Consider the following 25,562-nt stretch of genomic DNA (forward strand, 5'->3'; position numbering starts at 1 on the left):
CTGTACAAGTGCATGTTTCCATAAGGCAAACATTGACTCCTGTCTGCATAGAGATAAAAAGCTTTGCAAAATGTAGCCTTCAAAATGTTCTCTGACAACCAGAACAAAGTAATGTATCTTTAGTAAAAATTACAGTTGACTAATAACAGCTCAGAGGTTCTATCCATAACTGTTTAATATTTAAAATAAATATTTGTGAAAGTAGAGCCGAGCTTGGCTGAAACTGCAGGATAGAATATAAACAACATTCTTGAAGTTGTTTCCTCTCTGAGAGATTTGTAAGTTTTTGTTTGTTTTATTGTATTGTTGTTGGCATTTTATAAACATTTTTGGTTGACTATCAAGAGTAGTTCTTCTAGGAGAAGAGAAAAAAAGCATTTTCTTATAGCGTGACACAGAGTTGTATACAGTAATTCGGAGGATCTGGTTGTGTTTTCAAAATTCCACAGCTTGAGTATAACTAGAAAAAATGTTCTTGTGAACAAAAACAATGTCTACCCCCACTGCTGATATTGCAGCAATCAAAACAGATCTCGCCCCTCAATATGCCACCTATTGATTGAAATGTATAGTACTGCTATGTGTTGATGATGATTTACGTAAGAGTACAACCTTAATTTAAGCTTTCTCCTGGGGCTCTAGCGAATTGCTCTTTTCTACTAGTCGCAACACCTTCCACCCTTTTTCGGGACACAGTAGAACAAACACCACACGATTTGTGCAGCTAAATGCGCAACAGCTTGAGGGCGTTTTCTGAACTGCCTTTAATCTTCTAATTGTCTTAAACCCTGTACACTGCAATGAAAGACCAGATGAAACACGGGTTATCCTTTCTTGCACTGCCTGCTTGTTGACTGACTCTGGGAAGATGTGCATCACAAGCCCTGCAGTCTATAAGACGTACAACTTCAACTCCACATTACACTTAAGATGTTGTAGTGAAATTTTAATTCCTGTATTTCCCTGACCATGTTGAGAAGATTCTAATTCCCATAAATATGTTGTGCCTCCTGTATTTAATTTAGGTTTTACTGGTCTTTTTAAAACATGTGCTAATCCCCCTTTATTATTGAATTGATTGCTTTTAGCATCGATTGGTTTTTGAGTAGACAGACAGAGCTCAGACGGTACCGCGTTCTGCTCCATAATTAAATGGGTTCAATTTCAGAGACAGAGGCATGCCATTATCAGAACGGCTGCAAAAATGCAATCAGTCGTTTGAATTGTTGAAAGGTTTTCCATTGTTCTTTTTTGGCACTAAAACAACTTTTAGAAATGAAAGCTGCCCCCGAAATATTTGAAATCACTGGGCTAGAAAGCAGCAAATACAATTGCTACCTCCTGTGAAATCAAGAGGGTCCAGAATAGGTCTTGCTGATCACCATGTTTAGAAATGTGCTTTGTGTTTTAAACCACACACATTTTGCAATGTATCAGATTTGTTACTTTTATAGGTGTGCAAAAAAAAAAAAGAACCTTCCTTTTGAAAACTTCTTATTGGGAACACAAGAAAACCAATCCTACAAGTTGTGTGGGCGTACATGGGTGAGAGACAACCTGCATTTTGTATTAAATTTCAGTAAAGGTGTTATGAAATTCTAATTATTATACAAACATCTATGCAGATATATTTTGGTTTAAAAAAAAAAAAAAAAAAAAATTTTGCAGGCCACACATATGATTTCTCAGTAAAGCCTGATGTTGTTTTCAGCCACACTCAAATTACCTCACATTGATGGCTTAGGTCTTAGATGGGCCTGATCTTACAAGGTCACATCTCTAGCCATCGCACAGTGGTCGTCGATTGGGCGTGATGGATCGGGTCCTACTGGCACAGCAATTACACTGGCCTTCACCGTTACATATTGTTTGCAGAATTACCCCCCAGTCTGCAAGCCAATACCAAACTTCTAAAAGAGGTTTCTGAGATTCCATATCTATGAATAATATCAGAAAATATGTCTGCTTTTGTGTTCAAATTTAGGGGTAATTGGACTTTAAATAGATGACTTGAGTTTAGGAGAAACCGCCCCCCCCCCCCCCCCCCCCACCCCCTCCCTTCCCTTCCCATCAGCTTCTTGCCATCTGTGCTTTGGCCGTCTCTCACATAGTGTACAAACACCAAACACATTCTCGTTGATGGCCCCAGTTTGTTTGCTAGTAGTAGCCAGCTGACTTTGGGTTAGTTGTCATTAGCTAGGCTCTGTTGGCTTTGTTTTGGGTCATTAAGGTCACATGGAAGTTAAAGGTCTACATGTGGTACTATATATTCTTTTTAAGTCATGGGGCACTGGCCATCTTGTTACAAAATGCAGTGGTTGCTTGTATAGTTTTAATATTTTGCATTAATGTTTTTTTTTTTTGTATTTAACTGTCTTAATTTGTTCTGTTCCTTGCCCCACCCCACTGATTTGGTGTTTGAAGATAATGGTTGTTTTTATTAAAAGGTGCAGACAAACTGCTGAAAGACATGCTGTTACTCTGACATCATCTAGAGATGCACTATGTGTTTAGGCACACAATCTGTGCGTTATTATTATTGTAATAAGCAGAGAAACCCCAACATACAATTAGTACATATCGTGGGTCATTGTTGTCTAAATATTTTAATATTTATAAAAATAAGGCTTGTTGTGTATGTGTATATGTATATGTGTGTGTGTATATATATATATATATATATATATAGCCTATCTTAGAAAGGGGTCAACATTGGCAGTTTTTAAAAATATTATTTATTAAAAAGTATGCTTTTTGGGGGTGTGTGGTTTATATAAAAGAAATGCCTGTTTATGGTCATTTAATTTAGGCAGGAAAGGGTTAACCATAATGCTTCCATCTGATTTGAATGCTGCTACGAATGTGGATGCTTTTAGTTTGGCACTATGCCTGTTTTGATGTTGAAATGGAAACTCCTAATCCTTTCTTAGCTGAAGTCTAAACTTTTGTACTTTTTTTCTGTTGCATGCAGAATGTTAGAATCAAGTACTTTTATCCTTGATCATTATGTTTTGGCGCGGAAATCTGCATCAAGTTCAAATGTTTAGTATCCTGTATTTATGTTTCCAATTTTTGTATAATGACAGCACATGTTATAACTTTCAGGCACAAAAACTGGTAGTTCAGCACAATTTCGAATTGAATTATTTTTTTTTTAAATCAGTTCAAGGGGGAACGTCATTTTTTATATTGCTAGGTAAATGTGACAAGATAATAATGTATTATGGATTTGATATTAAGCAGCTTATTACACTGTATGCTTTAGCAAATGCAATCTTTAAAAAAAACAAAAAACAAACAAAAAAAACATTATTTGTACTTCTACAGTAAAGTATATGAACTGTTAGAGAATCATAAGTGCCTGGACTAAACACCCTTCCTCAGTCCGTTCAAATCATGTGACAGCATGGCCAACTCGTTCAGCCCTGCCTACTATATGTATACACATACAGAGGATACAGAGATACAGAGGGCTGTCCTGGGTTGAAAGTTCACTTTGTCACATTGTTTGAATGGACTAAGGAAGACTGTTCAGTCCCCTTACATATGATTATCTAGACAAGTTCAAAACCAGGTTAAGGCAGATTTAGAGAATTATAATACTGTAACTAAATATTACATAACCCACGACCACTTAGACAAACACTATAAAGTAGCAAGCAAATGTAAAAATAACACTTGAAAAGACATTTGAAGCTCCATACTCTTTAATGGCAACCCAGAACACATTGAGAAGCTAGGCAGTACTTAAATAAACAAACCAGTTATGCAGTTATAGGAAAAGAATGTGCAATATGCTCCCATGTAGTTTCAACACCTCAGAGGAAAAAATGTCTAACTGTGTCCCTGAGGAAATGAACTCCATCAGCAGCTACCCCCCCCCCCCCAAGCACACAGATTCTGAAGCTTAGTACATGGCAAAGTGTGCATCTCAGAGTTAGCCCAGCGTAATTATATTTGCAGAGGTCAGCACATTAACATTAGAATTTGTGTCGAAAGCGGAAAACATGTGCATGACAGTTTTTAACATGTCACTTTGAACACAAGTATTGTGTTGTTTTGTTTTGTTTTTTAACTAGTAATGGTCCCTAATAGGATCTGTTACAAATTGTTACAAATTGAAAAGAATGTTGCAAGTACACATGTTTTCCATATCTGTCCACATGATTGCAGCAGACCACAGCTATCACTGGAACTTGTCCGAATGTCATTCAGCAGTGTGCCTCTTTGCCAGATGGTAGTTCCTAAACCTTTTAATTGAGGGCCCCTTGAAGGAGCTGTGCTTCCCTGTCCAGGGAGCACAGCATATAGGGACACAGACACACTGGACCATTGCTTTTTATTTTGATAGAGGATATGAAGAGACAAAAGCAGTTTTCTGTCAACTTTATTTCTTAGATCATAAAGGTCATTTCAGTTCGAGGGACATCTTGTTTTAAGTGGAATGTGCATGCACTGTAGATGTGTGGTTGCATAGCCACGTAACTAAACATCTACAGGTTAAATGACACTGTCATTTAATATTGCTTCAGATGACGTATAACAGTAATAATATAAATGGGCGTGATTTTTTTTTTATTCTTCAAGTTGTAAACCTAGTAATGATGGGCTTGGGTTTAGGCAGAAGCAGTTCTACCACAACTGGATTTGTAACCCTGATTATCTTGTAGAAGAATTCAAAGTCTAGTAAAACATTTTTGTTTGGATAATCTTTGAAATGTTATTTGCCCAAGGAAGACATGGGAATAAGAAGTGACAGCATGGTTTTTGAATGCATGGATATTATAAATGGCCGTGGCTCATGGTTCCACGCTAATGTTTTCTTTACAGAGCGAACTATACAAGGCGATTAAAAATAAATATTTGCCAGTTGCTAAGGCTTATAATGTACTTGTCTTTTTAAAATCTAATTAGGACACCATGAAGTGTGCATTGCCGGTAGGTCTAATTTCTTTAATCAGCGTCGATCTGAACTGTATTATTTTTAAAGCCCTATGCTGTAAAGAATTCAAGCGTGAGGACTGCCAAGTTAAACGGTTATTGTATTTACTTTAACTAAATTATCGGCCAGATGGCAATAAGGCACATAAATAATTTATCATCTAGCTGAGTATTATGTAAACTACACTTTCAAATATAAGATTAATTGCTGCTTTAGTACTGCATAGTGCTCTTTTTTTCAGCGGTTTCTATTCCTTCCATACTGGGATATTGAATGTGTTTGTTAAATCTCAGATGAGTTAAACCATTTCCTTTGGTGTCCAGTAAGAATGGTAACAGTCTGCAGATTTATTATCCTGAAAAGACTATATTATGTTACATAATGGTGATTTAATTTATTTTATACCCGATAAAGACTCATTGTCTCCTCAATTATTTAATTCATTTAGATCAAGATACATTTTAACCTTTCATAGTTCCTTTTTTTTCTTTCTCGTATCAGATTTCATTTATTAAATTTAGAAGTCCCGGCAAATTAACATCGTCCGCTTGATGGTTTCATCATACTATTTGAAACGGATTGAGGTCTGTGAAATGAAACTGATATTTTTTTTAACAATTTTCATCCTGTAAAATTGTCATGTGTCTTCTGTTAAGTCTTTTAATAAATTAAATTAAATTAGTCATGAGTTTGCTCAATTTTGAACTCTAGGCTAACTTTAACATTTTGGTTTATGCATTTGGTTAAAAATCCTTCCGCCAGACAACTTGGATTTTAAAACCTGTTTTGCACAAAAGTGGGATTTGAGCTTAAACAGCTTGTTTTTATTCTATGGACAGACTACACCTATTTTAGTGAGGAACTCAAGGCAGATGGTGTTTGAACTTAGACCACACATGTAGACCAACTTTATTCTTTTCTTTATTTAATGTTATGTTTAATTAGAACTGGAAGCATCTGTATTGTTCCAAATAAATATGATACTGCTTCATCTAAACTATGAACACGGGAGTGAAATGCTGGCTAGTTCATAATTTCGATTTGTTTGAGGATTAGTTTGATGATTCGGCTCTCTATTATGATTTCTTAACCGATACTTGAACGGCAAAAAATCATGGAGGAAATCTTCAAATCTCAAATCGAAGTTATGCTGTTTTTTTTTTGTTTGTTTTTTTTTAAACAATTTTTTTATTTTTATTGTACTCTTTACAATGGGAGAGAAAGAAAAAGTTGAATACATTAATATGTAAAAATACATACCATATATAAAAACAAATAAAGCGTAAAATAAAAATACATTAAAAATCATAATAAACCATAATACAAAACAAATTGTATTATATTTGTAAACAAATATATAAAAATAATATATATATATATATTCTAGTGAGTTGTTGGTCCCAAACTTAAATGAAGGTCTTTAATAAGAATGATAGCAGTAGACCATGTAGTTAAGGTATTAGCACTGGCCTGGTGCAATCTTGCTGTCGACCTCTCCATAAGTGAGATATCTAAGCGAAAGTGTAACCATGCGCAGTTATAGACTATACCACGTTCCAACCAGCCCTTCAAAATAGCCTTCTTTGCTGCTGTCAGCCCCGCAAGAAAGAGTCGTCTTGTCTGTAAATTAAGCACAACTTGAGAGTCATCTCCAAGCAGGAGCAGACCAGGACACAGAGGCACCTCTATATTAATAAGTTTAGAGAGAGCTGTAGTTACAAATTTCCAGAAACTTTGGATACGTGGACATTCCCAAAACATATGGAGATAAGTGCCGACTGCCCCTAGAGTGCACCCATGGCACAGATTACCAGTAGAAACATTCATTTGAAATCGACGATATGGGGTAGCATAAAATCTATGTACAAATTTAAAATGAACCAATTGGTGTGCTAAGTTTTTAGAAGATGTGAATATATTTTCCTATCCCAGACAGGGCTAACACCCAGCTTGTTGAGTTCCCTATCCCAAACAGAAGTTACAGCAAGAGAACTGATATTGTGAGTTACAAAGTTACATGCTGTTTTTCTCATAAAGCCAATGGTAAAAGTCCAGTTGTCTAGCCAGGATTAGAATGCAATGCGACACAGAAGAGCGGTAGACACACATCAAATTATTTTTTTTTATTAAAGGGGTATAATGTTAAATATCAGTTGACTTTAAAAATGTTTTCTAGAGATGTTACTGTTCAAACTTCATTGACACTCCACATCCTCCTTCCTCCCAAATTGTAATTTTTCTTCTCTCCTGAATTCTGTCATAGAACAGCTCCTAAATGAACATTTCCCCACTTCCAAATTATCATTTTTTCCTCACTTTTTAGATTACTACATCGGAGTCTTTGAGGTATTGTTTACACTTCTGCTGTGTTCTATGATTCTCTCAGTTAAGTTCCATTATTTTCACCACAACGTTGTTGTAACTTCTGGCCATATCAGAGATGGCATTTCCACCTTACTCACTCACAAAATAAACTTTATTTCCCAGAGGATTTGGGGGGCATAGATATTTGTTTAACCTGCTGTGAAAGATGATCTGTAAACTGAAATCTAAAATAGTACCTCTCATTTCTATCAGGGTAAAACATACTTTATTCAGTTCTGTCAAAAATATACTCAATATTGGACATCTTTAAATGCTGTTTTCTAGATATGACTCAAATTAGAAGTTAGCAGGTTTCACTTAATTCAAAGAAGCTGGATTTTTTTATTCAGTGTCTGAAGGGAGGTGATCATCTGTTGCATTCAGAATGGGTAATAATTCACATTACAGTCCATAGACCTTGAAGTTTAGTTATTTAGAAAGGCTGTGCATTCATTTGCATTTTAGTTTGACAGCATTGTAACCTTTTTGGAGTTTTAAAATTGAAATGAGCTGTGCTACATTTTAAAGAGTTACCAGTTTTGAAACTCAAAACTATGCTAAAGTCCTTTGGGAATACTTCTGTTGCTGTTGTCAGTTGCACAGAAGTCTACTCCAGACTTTCCCTTTTCTTATAGAACACTTTGAAATGGCTTCCCTTTAAGGGAAATACATGAAATATCAATAACCACACAATTCTATATTTCTTTTTTGACTACACTTCTTATGATAAACATTATTTTTGCTTACTGTCAAAATTGATAATGTGTCATACAGACTTGCGTAAACATGGGGTATATATTCAATAGATCTAAACAATAGCAAATATGGAAGTTTTTAAATAAATAAAATACTGTTAATTAAAATGCACTGTTATAGTAGTTGGTTTGTCAAAGCCTTGTTACACATGTTAATTATCTAAATGGATGCAGAATTTAGACCTGTCTTTGTTTAGATTAATGGGATACAAATATTGTGTTATTCTCACACTGATTCTTAAAGAGCTTTTGTTGGTTAATATTTTACCACTGTATCAGTAGTTGTATTCTTCTCCTAATTTAAGTCTCTGTGTACATTTATGCCTTCAGGTTTGTGACCCTGCTTTTACTGTAGCAGCTGCACATACAGCTGGGTGCTGTCTTCCCTTCTCAGATGATTTAGAGGAGTGCAAAGCAAGGTCTATCAAGGTCCATCTTATTGGCATTTGCAGTATTATCACTGGTTACCCCGTTTTTCTGTTGAAAATCTTCAAAGGATTCTTAGATTTTAGAATATGCAGGTATTTCAACGGTGACTCTAGATGTAAATGTGCTGCTTGTTCCTGGTACCTAATTACTTAATCTGTTATATTTTCAACTCACTCCAGTGATCAATCTGCAATCAAACCATGTGACCTGCAGTAAAAGTACCAGGATGCAGCGGTTTATCTGTACCGTTTCACTTGAAATATTAGCATATCCGAAATTAAAGGGAATAACCAAAAGATTGTCAGCGCGATAAAAAGAGGGACCTGTAGTAATGTTAATATGGTACAACAAATGGAGTTTAAAGAATTTCTTATCACTCCTTTAATTAAAAATATGAATGAAAATCTAAGCAAATGTTTTAGTTTTTACTAGAAATACCAAATACCCCTCTTTACAGCAGCTGCTGAAGCATATCCTTTAAAATCAGGGCATGCAAACATCCCAGAAAAGGAATTTCCATTCAGAATACAGAGTGTATAAAGCAGTCTGATTGCGATATGGATCAATCAGGATTTTCTGATTCCTAACATTCACAATAATTGGCTTACATTAGGCAAATATTCTACAATTCTCGTTATAACAAATATATGCTTGAAGATGATGATTGGGCCAAGCAGTGGTGCATTGTCGTCATAATTGAAGGTGAACAATGCATGCGATTTCAGACATGAGACATTGGCCATGCTATTTTAAACTATAATTCTGTGAACACATTCAAATGCAGCTCAAATCATTTTGCTTTTGTCAGAGTCTATTCAGCTGTGACGGACAAAAGCACAGTTATCCTACTGCCTTTTACAAGCATCATAACATAAGTGATCTTTCAAATATTCCTCTTAATCTTCGAAGCTTCTCCGTAGATGGATGCTTAGAAAGAGATTTGATTGATTTGGAAATTTAAGGATTTGATTAAGAGACTATTGTAGCTGTGTTTTTTTTTCTCTCTCCTCTTCAGAGAAGTAAAATACAGTACTATAATCACAATAATACAAAGAAACTGGAATCCCGTCTTTCTCGTAGTGTGGTAGATGTGTTTAAAAATGAAAATGAAAAGAAAACAATAATTAGACAAACATACAGTTTGAGATGGAACAAAGCCATTGATTCTTCTGTAACATTCTCACATTTCACTTTGGACACCCAGAAAAATAAAACCTCTCAGAAATGCAGTACAGATTCTTCCAAAAGTAATAGAAACTGTATTTCATTATATTCAGCATCTCCAATTGCAAATGTATCATAACAGTTACAGATTTTGATTTTTCTTCCTGAGACCTATAAATGCCTTTGGGATGGACAGCTGTTACTCCTGGGTAGATGATAAAGAATGATAAGCACAAGAGAAGACTCCCGGTCTTTCTTTTAAACAGCACAGCATCAAGTCCCTCTAGACTATGGATATTGGTATAACAGGTGCTGTCTTGGAAGAGAATGAATACATAAAGGAAACAGACCATCAAAGAAGGTTGGCTCCTGAATCCTTTTTATTATACAAGTAGTTTAATTTGGAACAGTCCATGCTATTGATTTTCTGGAGATGAGCCATACCAGTTGAAAAAAATTAAATAAAGGAAAAGGAAAAAGCGTGGGCTACATTTTCCAGAATTTCAAGCAATAGCTGCTCCTCCTTATTTTTATTTTTTCATACAGTTACCTTCCCATGGGGATCATTATGGGAAATTAAGATGATGGGCTGTTGATCACAAGAGGCCACGTAGTGACCTGGGGATCTCAAAGCTACTCCTGGTCACTGTGAACTGGAATCGCAGAAGTATGATGATTATCCACTAGCATAGATGGGGGACATTTATAAGAACAAAAAAAAAAAAAATCCAATCTCCCAAGTATAAGTGAATCCCCAGTTGCACAGTCCCTCTGATTTCTCGCAGCACTGCCTTCTAGCTTATTTAAAATCACTCATTCATTGTGCCTGTTCCGACAGCTAGCTTAGCGCACATGGACACACGCAAGACGCTCTGAAGCTGCACTCACCAGGGAGAAGATTGTCAGAGATTGTTTTTTAATTGAAGGAACACTTTGATAAGTGTGCTGTCTTGGATGCGGTGATGAGGCTAGTTTGCAAGTTTCCACAATTAAAGAACTACATCATTGGAGCTTACTCTGTTTCCAGCAATCTTGATGTAAAGTCTATATAAGATGGGAATTTTGCCAATAAGCGACAGGCAAAAATGAAATATTTACTCTGGGGGTTGTTACACAAGGAACTGCCATAGGGTATATGTGCAGAAATGAACTTACATTTACATTTATTTTTACATATGTATCAAATCCTTTTACTTATTTTTCCTACTTCAGAGGTGATTTCAACAACCTTTACTCCAGCAGGATAAGCCCCATCTTGTTTACAGTGCTAGGGAAACACCTTGGATTTCAAGAACCACCTATTTGTGGTTATCCTGGGATCCCCCCTGTAAAATAAGTGGTTGCTGAGAGTGTGCTTTTACTTTAACCTGCTGTTGGAATAGTTATGCCTAGGGTGGTAATATCATCTGAAACTCTATAATGTATTTGGTGATACGCATCACATGAACTTTGTTTTTCGAGAGTGAAATTTGACATTAGTGTTTGAATTTGAACCGCCACGTGCAGTTTAAACTCCTCGTACTGTAAATGATTCAGTCTAGCTTGAAGAATAATTATTACCCAACAGAAAGAACATGGAAAAGGGGGATTGTCTGTGTCCATGTATGCAGTATTCTTCATTCAGTTTCAGCGAGCAAATTCCAGTTACCATTATCTCCCTAAAACTAAAAAAAAAAACCCTGATAGAACATCAATAGCCAGGTTACATGTGTTGCTAACTACCTTAGAAGACTCTTTCAGTATATTGCAAATTAGTATTGTATGTGTGGGTGTGTGTCCCAAAGTATATGCTATAGGAAGAAACCTATTTTATTTATGCTTTAAAGCACCCAGGTCAGTATTATTTTACTAATATATAATATATATATATATATATATAATTTAAAATAAAGGGTTGGCTTGTGAATTTGTTTTGTGCCTTCAGTCCCAAGTGGCAAATGTTAATTTAGCTAGAGTATTTTATCTGCAGTGTGCAGAGGCAGTGAGCAGCAAGACATGAGCCTTCAGAAGGAAGAGTGCCCTGATCAGGGATCTAAAACCAGTCAGGAGGAACTACAGGGAAAGCTGACACTGGGTTCATGAAGTTTGTACATAACTGGGGGGACGGTTATTGCTCATTTCCATCCTATTGATATTTGACTCAATAACAGGCACTCGCACAGCATCCACATGCTTGAGGGGATGCATTGCTTCTTGATTTCCATGCATATAAATCCCCTATGTGTTTGTGCCTGGCAGGGATGTCAAAATAAGTATAGACCTATTCAATTGCAATATCAGGTTTTAAATAATGTATTGCCCCTCATGTTTAATTTGTACTTATATTTTACCTCCATAAACCTATTAAAGCTACATGTTGATGCCAAATGTGTGTGTGTGTGTGTATATATATATATATATATATATATATATATATATATATATATATATATATATATATATATATATATATGTGTAGAAAATGTATGTAAAATCAAAAATCCTTAATGTAACAATCTATATCTTCCTTTCTGCTAGCGGATTTCATGTTCTGGTCATTTAAAATCTACATGATTCCAGCCTCTGTGAATTTGGTCTTATCCCCACTTTCTTGTTTAAGTTACAGTAGGTACTAACATTTAGGCCCATACTAAAGTATAAACAGGAAAAGGGTGCAATAGATATATTTACCTGTATAGTAGGAATATTACGTTTTTGTACATGTGTGCAGTTCAATTAAATTGACCACCTACAACACACTTCTCATACTCTTTCCCCAGAGTAATTAAAATCTGATAACTGAAAATTGCCATTGTAAAATAATTTTCTGATCCCAGGTGATTCCAATTAAGTGGATTTGACTGCTCAACATTACTGCAATATCACATCAGCTTTTTAATTACTTAACATTTGGCTGAATCAAATCATTATCAAGACCCCCTGGTCACAGGGTTGGTAATTGGCTGATTATTGCCACAAGTCTACCTCGTAAGACAAGTTTTTATAGAGAAGCATGCACAAAAAGCTATTGAATTTCTATGGGTTTGCATGTGCTGTTTTAATGTTCTTAGCCCAACAATGTAGATTTTAAAGTTTAAAATGACTTCCTCATTATTAATCAGCAATCAATGCACTTCATTCATAATGCCTAAAAGACTAACCAGTCTGAGCGGTTAGTCAATGACAGTGTTGCAGGAACAGCTACAGTTTGACAACCCATTGATTAATGCCAGTGATGTTTTATCACTGCTCTTTTTTTTCTGTTTCTTAACAGGAGTCATCACTAATTGTAAACTCTTACATTTCACTGCTGTTAAAGGTGCAATTGGAAAAAGTGTCTTTGAGATGTCAATATCTTCTTGTGTTATCACTGACAAAGCGTTTTGTCTAAGTAGCATCCATTTTGTGCCCTTCTCCAGACTTGACACCAATATAGATGGGAGGAAGTATTGTTTTAGTGGTCATTGGAAACAGATCAATATTGAAGAGAGAGCAGCAGGACTGTTGGCCAGTATGCAACCTTTCAATAGTCGTAATATCCAGTGATTGATTGTGTCACGGGATGAGGTGTCCAGTGGGAGACTCAGCCCAGGAGCTCTCTGGATATAAAACCTGTCTGGAAAAGAAAGCATTTATCTGCTGTGGCTAGGTCTGTGTGTGTGTTGGACACTTGAATGATCCCAGATGGGATTGTACTTCTGACAAAAGAAAAGCAATTTTGGGAGAACTTCTCAATTACCATGGTCCAATTACTTGGAAGGTCTTTGTCCATGCAGGATGGTTAAAGGAAATGGGTACTTTTGCAAGAGGTATAATATCCATGTCAGGCACTTGCATGTACTGTACATGTTCACAGATTTTCCTTTATAAAACGCAGTGCGGTGCCACATATATTAGCCGGCTTCCAAGGATTTATGGTGTACCAGAAAGCAACCCACACAGATCATTATTTCTGCTTTAATTTCATCAGCGCTGTCTGTGAAAATCCAGGGGGCATTCGTTCTGCTCAGCAGAGTGTAGTGTCAGTTTCTGAGCAGCTAAATACATTGGTATTTTATTCAGTGCGATACTGTTTTTCATTTCTATACCTCTGCTTGTTTTATACAAGTAATCTGTAATGTGACAGCTTGTCAAGAAACTGTAATACATACAAATATACACCAAACATGGTCTCTTCCTCCTAATGCACCTATTTTATAACACATTTGTTCTGATGCATTTCTCACTGACTCAGAATTGATTTCAGCTTATAACTGAAGTTCCACAAATATATATATATATATATATATATATATATATATATATGGTCAAAAGTTTGGCATCACCCTATAGAATTAACTAACTTTGCTTTATAAAGTCGAATGAAACCTGTTTTGCAGTTTTCCATATACTTAACAGAAAAATTATAAAAATTGCTAAAATGGGAGCTTTCAAAATCAAACATGAAATCCTGTACTACCATTATGGCTTCCGGTAGACTTTTGCAATATTATTATAATTATTATTATTATTATTATTATTATTATTATTATTATTATTATTTATTTCTTAGCAGACGCCCTTATTCAGGGCGCCTCTCAATCGTAAGCAAATACATTTCAAGTGTTAATATAATTTTGTAGTTTCTTTTGATTACATGATGTTAAATAAAAGATCTAAATTATATTCATACATTTTTTAAAGGTTTTTTTTTTTTAATTATGTCTCAATCCTAAAATGACAGGTGATGCAAAACTTTTGGCTATAGCTGTGTGTGTGTGTGTGTGTGTGTGTGTGTGTGTGTGTGTGTGTGTGTGTGTGTGTGTGTGTGTTTGATGCATCTGGATTGCGCTCATGTAGCGTATAGCTTTGAGAGACAGATAAGCTTTGAGAGCATCAATGCATTTGTTCACATGCGAAATTAAAGCCTTCATAAAGGCAGTAATGTTTCTCTTATAAATGGACTTTAAGGCAAGACAACAAACTGCTCCTGCCTCGGAGGCTTAATACAGGACAATAATAATCATCTCTTTATAACAAGATCATGGCAGCAGCTGTATGTCGGTTAGCTAGTGCAGTAATGAGCCAACAAACAATGAAAAAATAGCAACTATTGGTTTGGAGAGATGATCTAAATATGCCAAAGAAAATACGATAGTTTCTAATTAAACACGTTAAAGAATATAGAACTAGCGTTTTTATGTATCTTGAGGGTAAAGAAATATAAAAAAGCAAGCTTAAACAGTACTAGTATCCATTACTGAATCAGTCTAATGTGAATTCCACACTTGGCAGAGTACTAAGCAGAAGCGTTTCATTTTGCAACAAGCTTATATTTTTGAAAAGGAGTCTTTTTAAAGCTCTATTGAGATGACAAAGACATTCTTTTGCATTCATGGTGGTGATACTATTCTTAATTTTCCTTGTACACTTCTCCCTTCTGTACATCTTACAGACATTTTCAATAGCACAGACCCTGCCAAGAGCCTCAGGCGAGAACAGTTTTTATTCCTTGGCTCGGGGTCAAGTATGGTCTCTGCAGGCCATGGCTTCCCACTCTGAAGCAGGAAATCCTTCCCCAATAACAGGCCTATGAACTGACAATCACATTCGGACTCATTATGGGGAAATAATTCATGATTTTGCAAACCACGGTTTGAAACATTACGTGGTAGTTTATGTAGCTCATTGTAGGATTGTGGATCATTTAGTGATTGGAATGAATTTCCCTCAATGTTCTTCACCAGGCTTTATTTAAGTATAGTTTGTCTTGTGTTACAAAATGTAAAATCTTACACATAACTTTATACACTGTCTAGACAAGGTTTAGAGGGCATTTTCCTTTCAATCCAGCAGTAAAGCAGATAATATGACAGATAAGATTTAGTTGTTTTTACTGAACACTTAATTGGTGTTCAGAAAAAAAAATGATTTCCTCAACAGCCTTCAATATAATGGCTTTAATATTTGAAGAAAGAAAAAAAAAAGACTTTTTTTTAATCGGTAGGTCTGTCTGATACTGTATGTGTAATACTTATTTATAAAATTATACAATTCCTATTAAAGAGCTGACTTTCAGACTATAAAAGAGATCAAATAAACAATGTATCTTTTTAACAGCCTGTTATTTAATCCTGCAGCTACACATTTTGTATAGTAATAGTAATGCTGCAAGACCAGAAGTGTCCACACAGCTGCCATGCTTTCATCTCCACAGGAGCGAACACCAGAGCTCTCACGTGATTGATTTCTCCATCTAGTAATTAAGTGGAATTGGTTTCCTTTGGATGTTGGTATTAGTGGTAGTGTTGGGTATGGATTTAAACACTGACACTGCTTTTTTAAAACAGGAGCATTTTATGGTTCTTTACAGTTATTCCACCATAAACATCTAACTAAATTTGAAATGTACATGTGAAGGTTATACATGTTTAGCGTGCTTGGTGGTGCAGTGGGTTAAGGTACAGCAATATGCTTGTTTTTATGAACAAAAATCTAATTGTTTTAATATTATGTTTTTCAGCCCTGACCTTGTATTTTACCATTCGTTAGGATGTTAGGATTAACTGAAGAATGTACTGATGACTGACATACATGCTTAAAAATAGAAAAGTACATTACACCTGATTAATCATTGCCAATTCTGGAAACTGTATTAAAACATCTAAGTTATGTGAGCAGTGGAAGAGTAATAGCCTTGTATGTATAGTTCCATTTTTGACATCTTCTGGGCAAAGAGCCACAATCTGGACCCTGTGGGTTTCTCCTTCATTCATGTCCACAAACCTCTCGAACATGGACTAGCTGGCTGTCGTAGTATTACCCTCCATAAAGCCCAAAACTGGGATGAAAGAAATTTGCCAAATATTGTTGAAAAGCATGTTCAGAGGGCATGAAAACAGTGTGTGGGTTTGCACAAATTTGGGCATTTCATACTATGAAATGTTATGCCTGGCACAGGGATGTTGAATTTTAACAGTAAACTGCTTATTAACAAAGCCATGGGATTTTACAAGCTGTTCGTTTTGGCATCAGGTTCACCATTTCATTAAGGGGTACAGTATTAATAGACAGAATGCTTCACTTTAGTCAAGGTAGGCTGGGCTTGTTAAAGCACTGAAGGTTTAAACCATGCTTTTTATTCGCTGTATATTCATTAAGGAAATTAATGAGTTAATGATGGATTATATTTCATTTTGAAATAACTACTTGCATATTTGTTTGTTATCCCCAAACACTGGTTTAGCTCTTCTTTCTTGAAATTTACAGAAAGCCTTGATTTAATCAATCCCTATTGAAAACACGCTTATATATATATATATATATATATATATATATATATGTGTGTGTGTGTATATATATACACATTGCCTTGCAAAAGTATTCAGACCCCTGACCAATTCTCTCATATTACTGAATTACTAATGGTACATTGAAATTTCGTTCTGTTTGATATTTTATTTTAAAACACTGAAACTCAAAATCAATTATTGTATTGGTTTTATGTTGGGAAATATTTTTAAGAAAAATAAAAAACTGAAATATCTTGCTTGCATAAGTATTCAACCCCCACACATTAATATTTGGTAGAGCCACCTTTCGCTGCAATAACAGCTTTAAGTCTTTTGGGGTAAGTATGTACCAGCTTTGCACACAGTGTCGGAGTGATTTTGGCCCATTCTTCTTGGCATATTTGCTCCAGGTTGTTCAGGTTGGTTGGACGATGCTTGTGGACCACAATTTTCAAATAGTGCCACAGATTCTCAATGGGATTGAGATTGGGACTTTGACTGGGCCACTGTAGGACATTCACCTTTTTGTTCTTGAGCCACTCCAATGTGGCTTTGGCCTTGTGCTTGGGATCATTGTCCTGCTGAAAGGTGAATTTCCTCCCAAGCTTCAGTTTTTTAGCAGACTGAAGCAGGTTCTCTTGCAGTATTTCCCTGTATTTTGCTTCATCCATTCTTCCTTCAATTTTAACGAGATGCCCAGTCCCTGTTGATGAGAATCATCCCCACAGCATGATGCTGCCACCACCATACATCACTGTAGGGATGGTGTGTCTTGAGGCATGGGCAGTGTTAGGTTTGCGCCACACATAGCGCTTTGAGTTTTGGCCAAAAAGCTCTATTTCGGTCTCATCTGACCACAAAACCTTTTCCCACATCGCAGCTGGGTCACTTTCATGCTTTCTGGCAAACTCCAGACGTGCTTTCAGATGGTACTTTTTGAGTAACGGCTTCTTTCTTGCCACCCTCCCATACAGGCCAGTGTTATGCAGAGCTCCTGATGTGGTTGACTGGTGCACCATTACTCCACTCCCAGCCACTGAACTCTGTAGCTCCTTCAAAGTGATTGTTGGCCTCTCTGTGGCTTCTCTCACAAGTCTCTTTCTTGTTTGAGCGCTGAGTTTTGAGGGACGGCCTTTTCTTGGCAGTGCCTGGGTGGTGTGATGCAGCTTCCACTTCCTGATAATTGATCCAACTGTGCTCACTAGGATATCCAAACACATGGATATTATTTTGTACCCTTTCCCTAATCTATGCATTTGTATTACTTTATCTCTAACTTCTGTAGAATGCTCTTTGGTCTTCATTTTCCTTCAGATTCACAGCCTGACCAATGATCCTTCAACAGTGGGGTTTTTATCCAGAAAATGTGACAGCAACTTTAATGGTTCACAGGTGGAGGCCAATGGTAAGGTAACTGTGTCCTCGTTAGGGCAATTTCTTTCATCGGTGTAAACTGCGAGCTTCCACAGCACAGGTTGAATACTTATGCAAGCAAGATATTTCAGTTTTTTATTTTATACTTTTGCAAGGCACTGTGTGTGTGTGTGTGTGTGTGTATATATATATATATATATATATATATATATATATATATATATATATATATATATATATATATATATATAGGGTTTGTTGAGGTTTTCTGTAGTGGTGATTTCTCATGATTCAGTAATTCACAAATTTGGTTTATTCACTGTTGGCCTAATTGCCATACTTTAGTGAGTAATGAACTTTTCACTAATGCACTGCCTTTATCCTGTATAGATAGTGAAATGGTGAGGGAGTACATTGTGAAAAAAATGCTTAAGTAAAATAATGCTTCACAATTCCCCAACCTAACAGTCGAATTTGAGAAACTAGTTTATGACTAATGATAAAGACTGACGGAGAGCTCAATTGCCAAGGTCAAACGATTAAGTTTAACCCTAAAGACTTAAGTTTACATATATTTGGAAATGAATATGCTTAACTTCTTTTGTACTTCATTTAACCTTCTTTAAAAGCAAAGTTACCTTTTATTAACTTTATGTAAAACCTTTCTTACCAGGGCAATCACAATGAGGCTTTTACAGTTTAACTTTGCTGTCTCCTGGGCATCAGTGCACTGGCTTTTATCACTTACAGCACCCAGATTTTACTGTAGGGTTTGTTATACTTTTAACATTTCCTGTTGGACATACAAAACATCTTAAGAGTTAAAATGTTAGGTTCATGCATGGAAAGTCTGTAAAAGGTCAGTTTGGGGACCACACACTTTTTTGGTTGAAGTTACAAAGACCAGGTTTTACATGCATCATACTACTTCCTAACCATTCACACGAAAAACTATGTACACACACAAAAAGCTCTTTTGACAATGATGTTACATGGTACTTTGTATCACAGTACTGAAGAGGTTAAATGTAATGAGAACCATTTGAAAGCTACAGTGTATTTACTTGGAAAGTGCAAGCATGAGTAATTTATGAATCGCGTCTGCGTGCTAGATATTTAGATTACTTCATAGACTCCCACCTTTCCAGTCAAAAATAAATAAATGCACAAGCTTGCGAGTTTGCAGAAACAGTCCTGTTCTGTTTGTTGCACTTTCTTTTTTTCCTCTAGTTTATCCAAAACCAGGTCTTGTTTTTGTTGCTGCTTCTCCCCCACTTATTCCAGAGCTCTGGCACTGCAGACTCTTACGATATTAATCTAAGTCTGATTGCTGGTCTGGGATTGGATAATGGCTGGTGACTCACTCCAATAGGCTAGAGGTTAGGTGGGTGTCACTTTTTCATGTGCTGGAGGAAGCCTAAGCAGCTCCCAACCAAGTGAACTAACCTGCATTCCTTATACTCTCAGCACCTCTGAATGGTAAAACCACTCCACATGGCTGTGGATCAGCAGCAAACACAGTCAGCAGTCTAGATTAGAATGCTTCTCCACCTCTTGCTGAGTACCCTGGAGGGCCTCAAAGCCTTTTTTTCCATCTTTTTTTTTTTCTCAGGAACCAGATTTTTCTCATTAAGAGGACATTGAAAGTGGTGTTCAGTTTTTTGCTGCAGTGATTTATTTATTTATTTTTTTTATTGCGTGTGTTTGTTTTTTTTTGCCGAGTTTTATTTTCCGATCCTATTCTATTTAATACCTGAATTGGGTGGAGAGAAAAAAGGTAAGTACAGTACATAAATATGTGATTCTGTGAGACTGTACATCTGTTCACTAGATTAGAGGACTGAAATCTAAGTGAATGTCTTGATTTTGAGGGATCTCGTACACTAAGCTCTCTTCTCTCTTTTGGTAATGTGACCGTCCTTTTCTAAATATGTTACTAATGGAATCACAGCTTATAAATGAATGGTTTAGATTCCTGTGCAAAAAGGTACCTATACAAGTTTGAATGTCCTGTGCTGCCAGCAGCAACACGTGGCAGGCAAATATTAGAGCACAAATCTGGAATGATTTTTATGCTTGTTATTCAAGCGCCTCTTAACTTCTTTCACGTAAGTAAACACTGTCTCCAATGAAAAGCTGCTTTGCCTATGGGAGTCTGTTGCTTATCTTTAGCTCTTGAAAAAAGGAGAAGTTGATGTCATTTCAGCTGTTGTTGGGATTTGAGTGGACTGACAGGATGCAAATCTGGAACCATTTGACAGCTGGTTGTTCAGCATACCTTTTATTTTATTTTTAACTCTTGAACTCTTTTTTACTGGTCTTTTGTTCAAGCACAGTTTTTTGTTTTTTTTGTTCGCTTTTGTGTGCTTGATCTAGGATATGTCAAGATTAGCACTCGAAATGATTACACTGATGTAGTGATTTTGTACCAGCTCTGACATTTTAGTTAATTCTAATTTTTATTTGTATTTATTTATTCTTTTGACGGGTATGAAGCACAGTTCTGATTTACCAAACGTATTGTGATCTTCTTTAAAGACAAACAGTAGATACATTCTATTATGGCTAAATGCCCGGACATCTTGTCAAAATATAGGCGTGCATTTTCATTTGGGGTTAAGTTAACCAATGGTTTTGATCAAGCTTTAATCATCCAGCCATTTCTAAGGAGCTTTCTGTGCAGAAGCAACACCAATAAAATGTCACTGATCTGTAATTGTGTACAGATTTAAAGACAGTGGTGAAAAGCTATTCCGGAATATAGTGGAAACAGAGGTAAATGGATGAAAGATACAGTAAATTTAGATTTTGAATGAATAAAAAAAGAGATATGGTGAACCTTTGTTTCGAAACAAGTGAATATTTCTGTTGAGTGGGCGGTCCCAGCAGAGCATCATTCTGCTCCAACTTATTTGCCCTTTTTTACTTGTTTTTTTTTCTGTTTTTTTACATCAACACCATGGTAGAGAGAAGATAAATTCTTCATTCTCAATAATATACGTGTGTGTGTGTGTGTTTTTTCCCCAGTTCCTATAATAGATTATTTGTAAAGAAACCATTGTGTAATATAGATTTTTTCATCCCTTTTATCATAACAAGCGCCAGAAGAAAAGAAAAAGCTGTACAACGTTGTGCATCACACTGCCTTAACATATTCCTGGATCCTATCCATTAGAATTTGTATGACCCTTGGCTTTTAACCTGGTGGTCAAATTTCCAGGAGCTCTCCACTGTATCAATCTTGATCTCAATACAGTTGATCCCTGCCTGGAAACAGTGACTACCACTGGGAGAGTCATGGGGCTGGAGTAACTGCTGCTGTGACTACTCATGCTCCTGATAAGCGGCAAGGCATACAGGGATGGGATTGAAGGACTTAACTAGCTAAAGCCAGTGGCCCCTGCTTTCAGTCCCTCCCTTCAAGAGGAAGAGCTGAATACCCTGTCATCACCATGCTTCCAGCCCTACATGTCTCACAAATATTTCGGAACCTACGATTGTTGTGCCCTGACCTTTCAACCTTGGATACAGAACTATTTTGATTTAAATAAGCTCCAGACATTTAACCTCAAGAATTCTGGTTATTTCTTTAATGCTGAGATATTCAGGGAACTCTTTCTGCAGCTGTTGTCAGTTTACTATATTTAACTGTGCTGGTTGTGTTTGTTTAATTTTATATATATATATATATATTACACACTGTGTGTTGTTGTTAGTCTAATCTATTGGAGGGTCTGTAGGATGGATCCTTACTCACGTTTTAATGAAAACAAATTACCATGAATCCACATAGTCAAGGCCCTTGGGCAACAGTTTGTGCTCTTTTTAATGCTTTTGAGCTGTTTTGTTCCATGTGAAAATTATAAAAAATAATGTTCTGCCTCGCCCATTCCACATACAGTACATCAAACAGTTTTGAAATTCATAAACAGCCTGTTTCAATTGACCGAGTTTTAAAAAGTGAAGCTTATTATATATTGTTTTTAACAAAGCCCTCAGGAAGATCTCTAAACTACATGGTCTGCACCGCCTCAGTTTTTCCTTAGATTTCATGTCCCTCCCTGCGTAAGAACTTTAATTCCACCATTATGTCACAACATTTTAAATTATTTTATTTCAATCCAAAAGCAGCACTTCCAAAACTGACTCTTGGGACTTGGCTGTTCCATTATAGCACAGTACTTTTCAAAATGCTTTTTAATCCACCTATTCTGATTTCTGGGTAAAACCAAGCATGGCAATTCAAAAAGTATGTCTATGCACTTTAATCATGGTATTGCTATCCTGGTTACAAGTGCATCTTGTTTGTATCATGAACAGTTCACTCCAAGGCCCCATAAAATATACTAGAAATGCAAAAAAAAAAAAAGTTGGAGGAAGCCCAGTTTTATTAGGGTAAAGACAGCCTGAAGTCAGGATATACCTCCTTAGAAGAGCTTTGTCTTTCAGCTAATTAAAGCAAGTGTTGCACCATTAGGTTTTAACAGTGGGTTGTGTTAATTGGGTTTAATTTCACCCTTAGTTACTGTTTGTTGACTAGCTTGGTGTGTTTGTTGATAGCAAAGTACGCTAGGTACATAAGAGCAGATGTTTTAGTCCTGGGAGTACTGGATTAAGGTAGTATAATTTTAAATAACAAATGGCTGTGATATAAGCACTAACCAGTCTCTATTTGTTAATCTTATGGGGATGTGTGTTTTATAAGGCTTTATGCAGATTGTAATGATTAAAATAGTTAATGTGTGCACTGAGGGTTTTTCATGTACATTTGTACAATCTATTTAATTTGCAAGCTTGTATCAGTGCAGTGTGACTGTCTTGTAAAGCTGTGTAAGGGTATTATTGTTTGTTTAAGGATTATAAAGATAGATACTGTAGAGAGTGGTTAACACTGAGCAGTATTCTTTCGGGTATCAAAATGCTTTAAACTAGATGGTCACATTTTTATGAAAACAAAAACAAAAAAAACACTAAATCCCATAAAGTATAGTAACTGCATATGCACCCAATGCAAATGGTCTAATTGAGGGGAGCATTTTTGCTGTTAATTGGTATTATTTCAAACCTTATTTAGTAAAATAACTTTCAGCTAAGATATCATTTCCAGCAAGGTCATTTGGACTCCTGTGGGCTTCATCACTTAATGTCTGTGATCCGGGATCCAGCTGAGCAGCCAATTTTGCGCCCCAGGTCATGTGACCCCTTCAGGCACTGGGAATTCCATTGGAGTATCCTACAGCTTCAGCTGCAGGCTTCATGCTATGCAGATTTCATGATGTGCTTGAGGAAACAGACTCACAGAGCCATGAATGTCAAGCTATTAGCCTTCGATGATTACTCTGTTTAATTTGGATTTACAGGCGTTCATGGATCAGGTGAAGCTTTCAAGGTCCAACGTGCAGGTTGGCAGGAGGTGAGACAATTCGAAAGTGTTTTTACCCGGTTGTGTGGTACTGAAATTTAATTATAGGGGAGGGGGACAGTGGGAGATGGGAGGGTTAGAGAGTCTTTTTAAACAAAAAACTTAAAAAACTATTCAAAAATATATTGATATAACAATATATAGCTAACATATTGGGTAAATAATCTATCCTTATATGATAATGATTGTAAACATCACAGATTGAACAAGCCAAACGGTGTATATCTGCCACTACCAAACTGGTAAATGCATTTTTATAGAGGCTTTTTTAAAATGTACCAAATATTTATTTATTTTTATGTCTTTTGGCATTTGGGGCTTGAATTGGATAATTGCACACGATTATCATAGTTTTTGTTGTTTAGTACTTTTTTAAAGGCTGTCGTAAGGATAGGAATCCAATAGTTAAAATGGAATCCTAGGGTTAGTTTCAAGCATTCTGATACCACCTAGTACTAAAACACATTGAAAACGGCCATTCTGTTCATGAAAGGAATAAGGCAGATCCTTAAAAGCCTTTATTTTCAGCTTGGGATACCTGACTATTGCTGTGATGTTGCCATTGAGATCAGTCTGGTCCAGAGACATGCAGGGAGCTTCTGAATGTGCGTCTCGCACAGTGGGGTTATTGATTTCCCTCACGGTGGGGGTGGCAGGGAAATTGCTGCAGATCTTTTGGTACCAATCAAATATCTGGCTGGGTGATGGGGGACAATAAATTTTAGTTCACAGGGTCTATGTGAAATTCAGTTGCATTCCTTGCAGTAGTGTAAATTACCCTTGTTACATATTTGTGGTACAGTATGGGTGTGGGTGATTTTAGTGGTCTGTCTAAGGGAAGATACCATGAGATTGAAATCTCCCTAAATATGTCTTGGGTGGCATACACCGCAACAGACAAGAAAGTAGTGTTTGATGAACATGCTATTTGTTCATTGATTTCTATTGATAAGAAGATATATTTTTTGTAAACCGTATTTCTTTCACGACCCTTTCAACCGATCTGGTTTTAGCATGCACACAGACTGTCACTTGTTTTGTTCCCCTCATTTTCTCCCTCTTCCCCCACCTCCCTCCCCCTCCAAGAAAGCTGATGCATGTCATTGATCATGGCTTCAGGTAGTATTGTATAAAAATATCATTTTCACAAAAGGATGCGATGCTGAAATGACAGTATGTCCTTTTAAAATGCTGCAATCTGTAAAGCCACAATTGTAACAACACTTAGAAGCATTCATATTGATTAAAAGACAGCTAAAATGGATGGCTTTTTGTTTGCATTTTTTTAAGCAAAAAAGAAAAAGAGAACGCGGGTTTCTAGAACATTTCACAGCTTTTCAGTTTGAAAACATTTTGTGCAGTATGTTTACATTCTTAAGATATATGTAAAAATGTTCAGAACAGACTGTTTAATCTCCTTATTGATACCATTATAAGTGTGTTGTGCATATTGTTGCCTACAGCTAGTCTTGCAGAGTTTTGAGTATTTGTGTGCCATGGAGCTCCTGTCTACTGGGGTTGTCTTTCATTTGCGTGCTCCTAAGCTTTTCTTACTCCTCTGGCACCCCTTCTTGCAAAAAGCAGCTTGAATAGTCAGGGACAGAAAACGACACATTGGTAAGAGTGGGTCTAGACAACTGGCTGCTTGTATAAACAATTGCAGCCTTTTGTTGAACATGTTCTTGAAGTGTGCCAGTGTGGTGAACCTTTGTGCCAACTCTGGGAAACACGCTATGCTGGAAAATAATTTATTGTGATAACAAATCTATATATTAGTGAGTGGAAAAATATTTCTTAAAAAATTGCTTTTTGTAGAGTCAGTCATTTATTTAACCCTATATTGAACTGTACCTTCACGGCTG

At 36.3% G+C, this 25,562-nt stretch overlaps 1 protein-coding gene across 2 annotated transcripts in view; it reads left to right on the top strand.

The window, feature by feature from the left end:
- The window catches only part of LOC117413733 (prickle-like protein 2), a 72,553-nt gene that overhangs the window by 18,363 nt on the left and 28,628 nt on the right, over positions 1–25,562 (top strand). Inside the window, exon 1 of one of the 2 annotated variants that reach the window (XM_058999672.1) lies at positions 19,705–20,055. The exons of the other annotated variant lie outside the window; for it this stretch is intronic. The gene's annotated coding sequence lies outside the window, so the exon portion shown is untranslated. Of the gene's footprint in view, positions 1–19,704; positions 20,056–25,562 lie in introns of those variants that run through there. 2 annotated transcript variants of the gene reach the window in all.

The sequence above is a fragment of the Acipenser ruthenus genome, chromosome 25 (assembly GCF_902713425.1).
Source record: "Acipenser ruthenus chromosome 25, fAciRut3.2 maternal haplotype, whole genome shotgun sequence".
Classification (NCBI taxonomy): Eukaryota; Metazoa; Chordata; class Actinopteri; order Acipenseriformes; family Acipenseridae; genus Acipenser; species Acipenser ruthenus.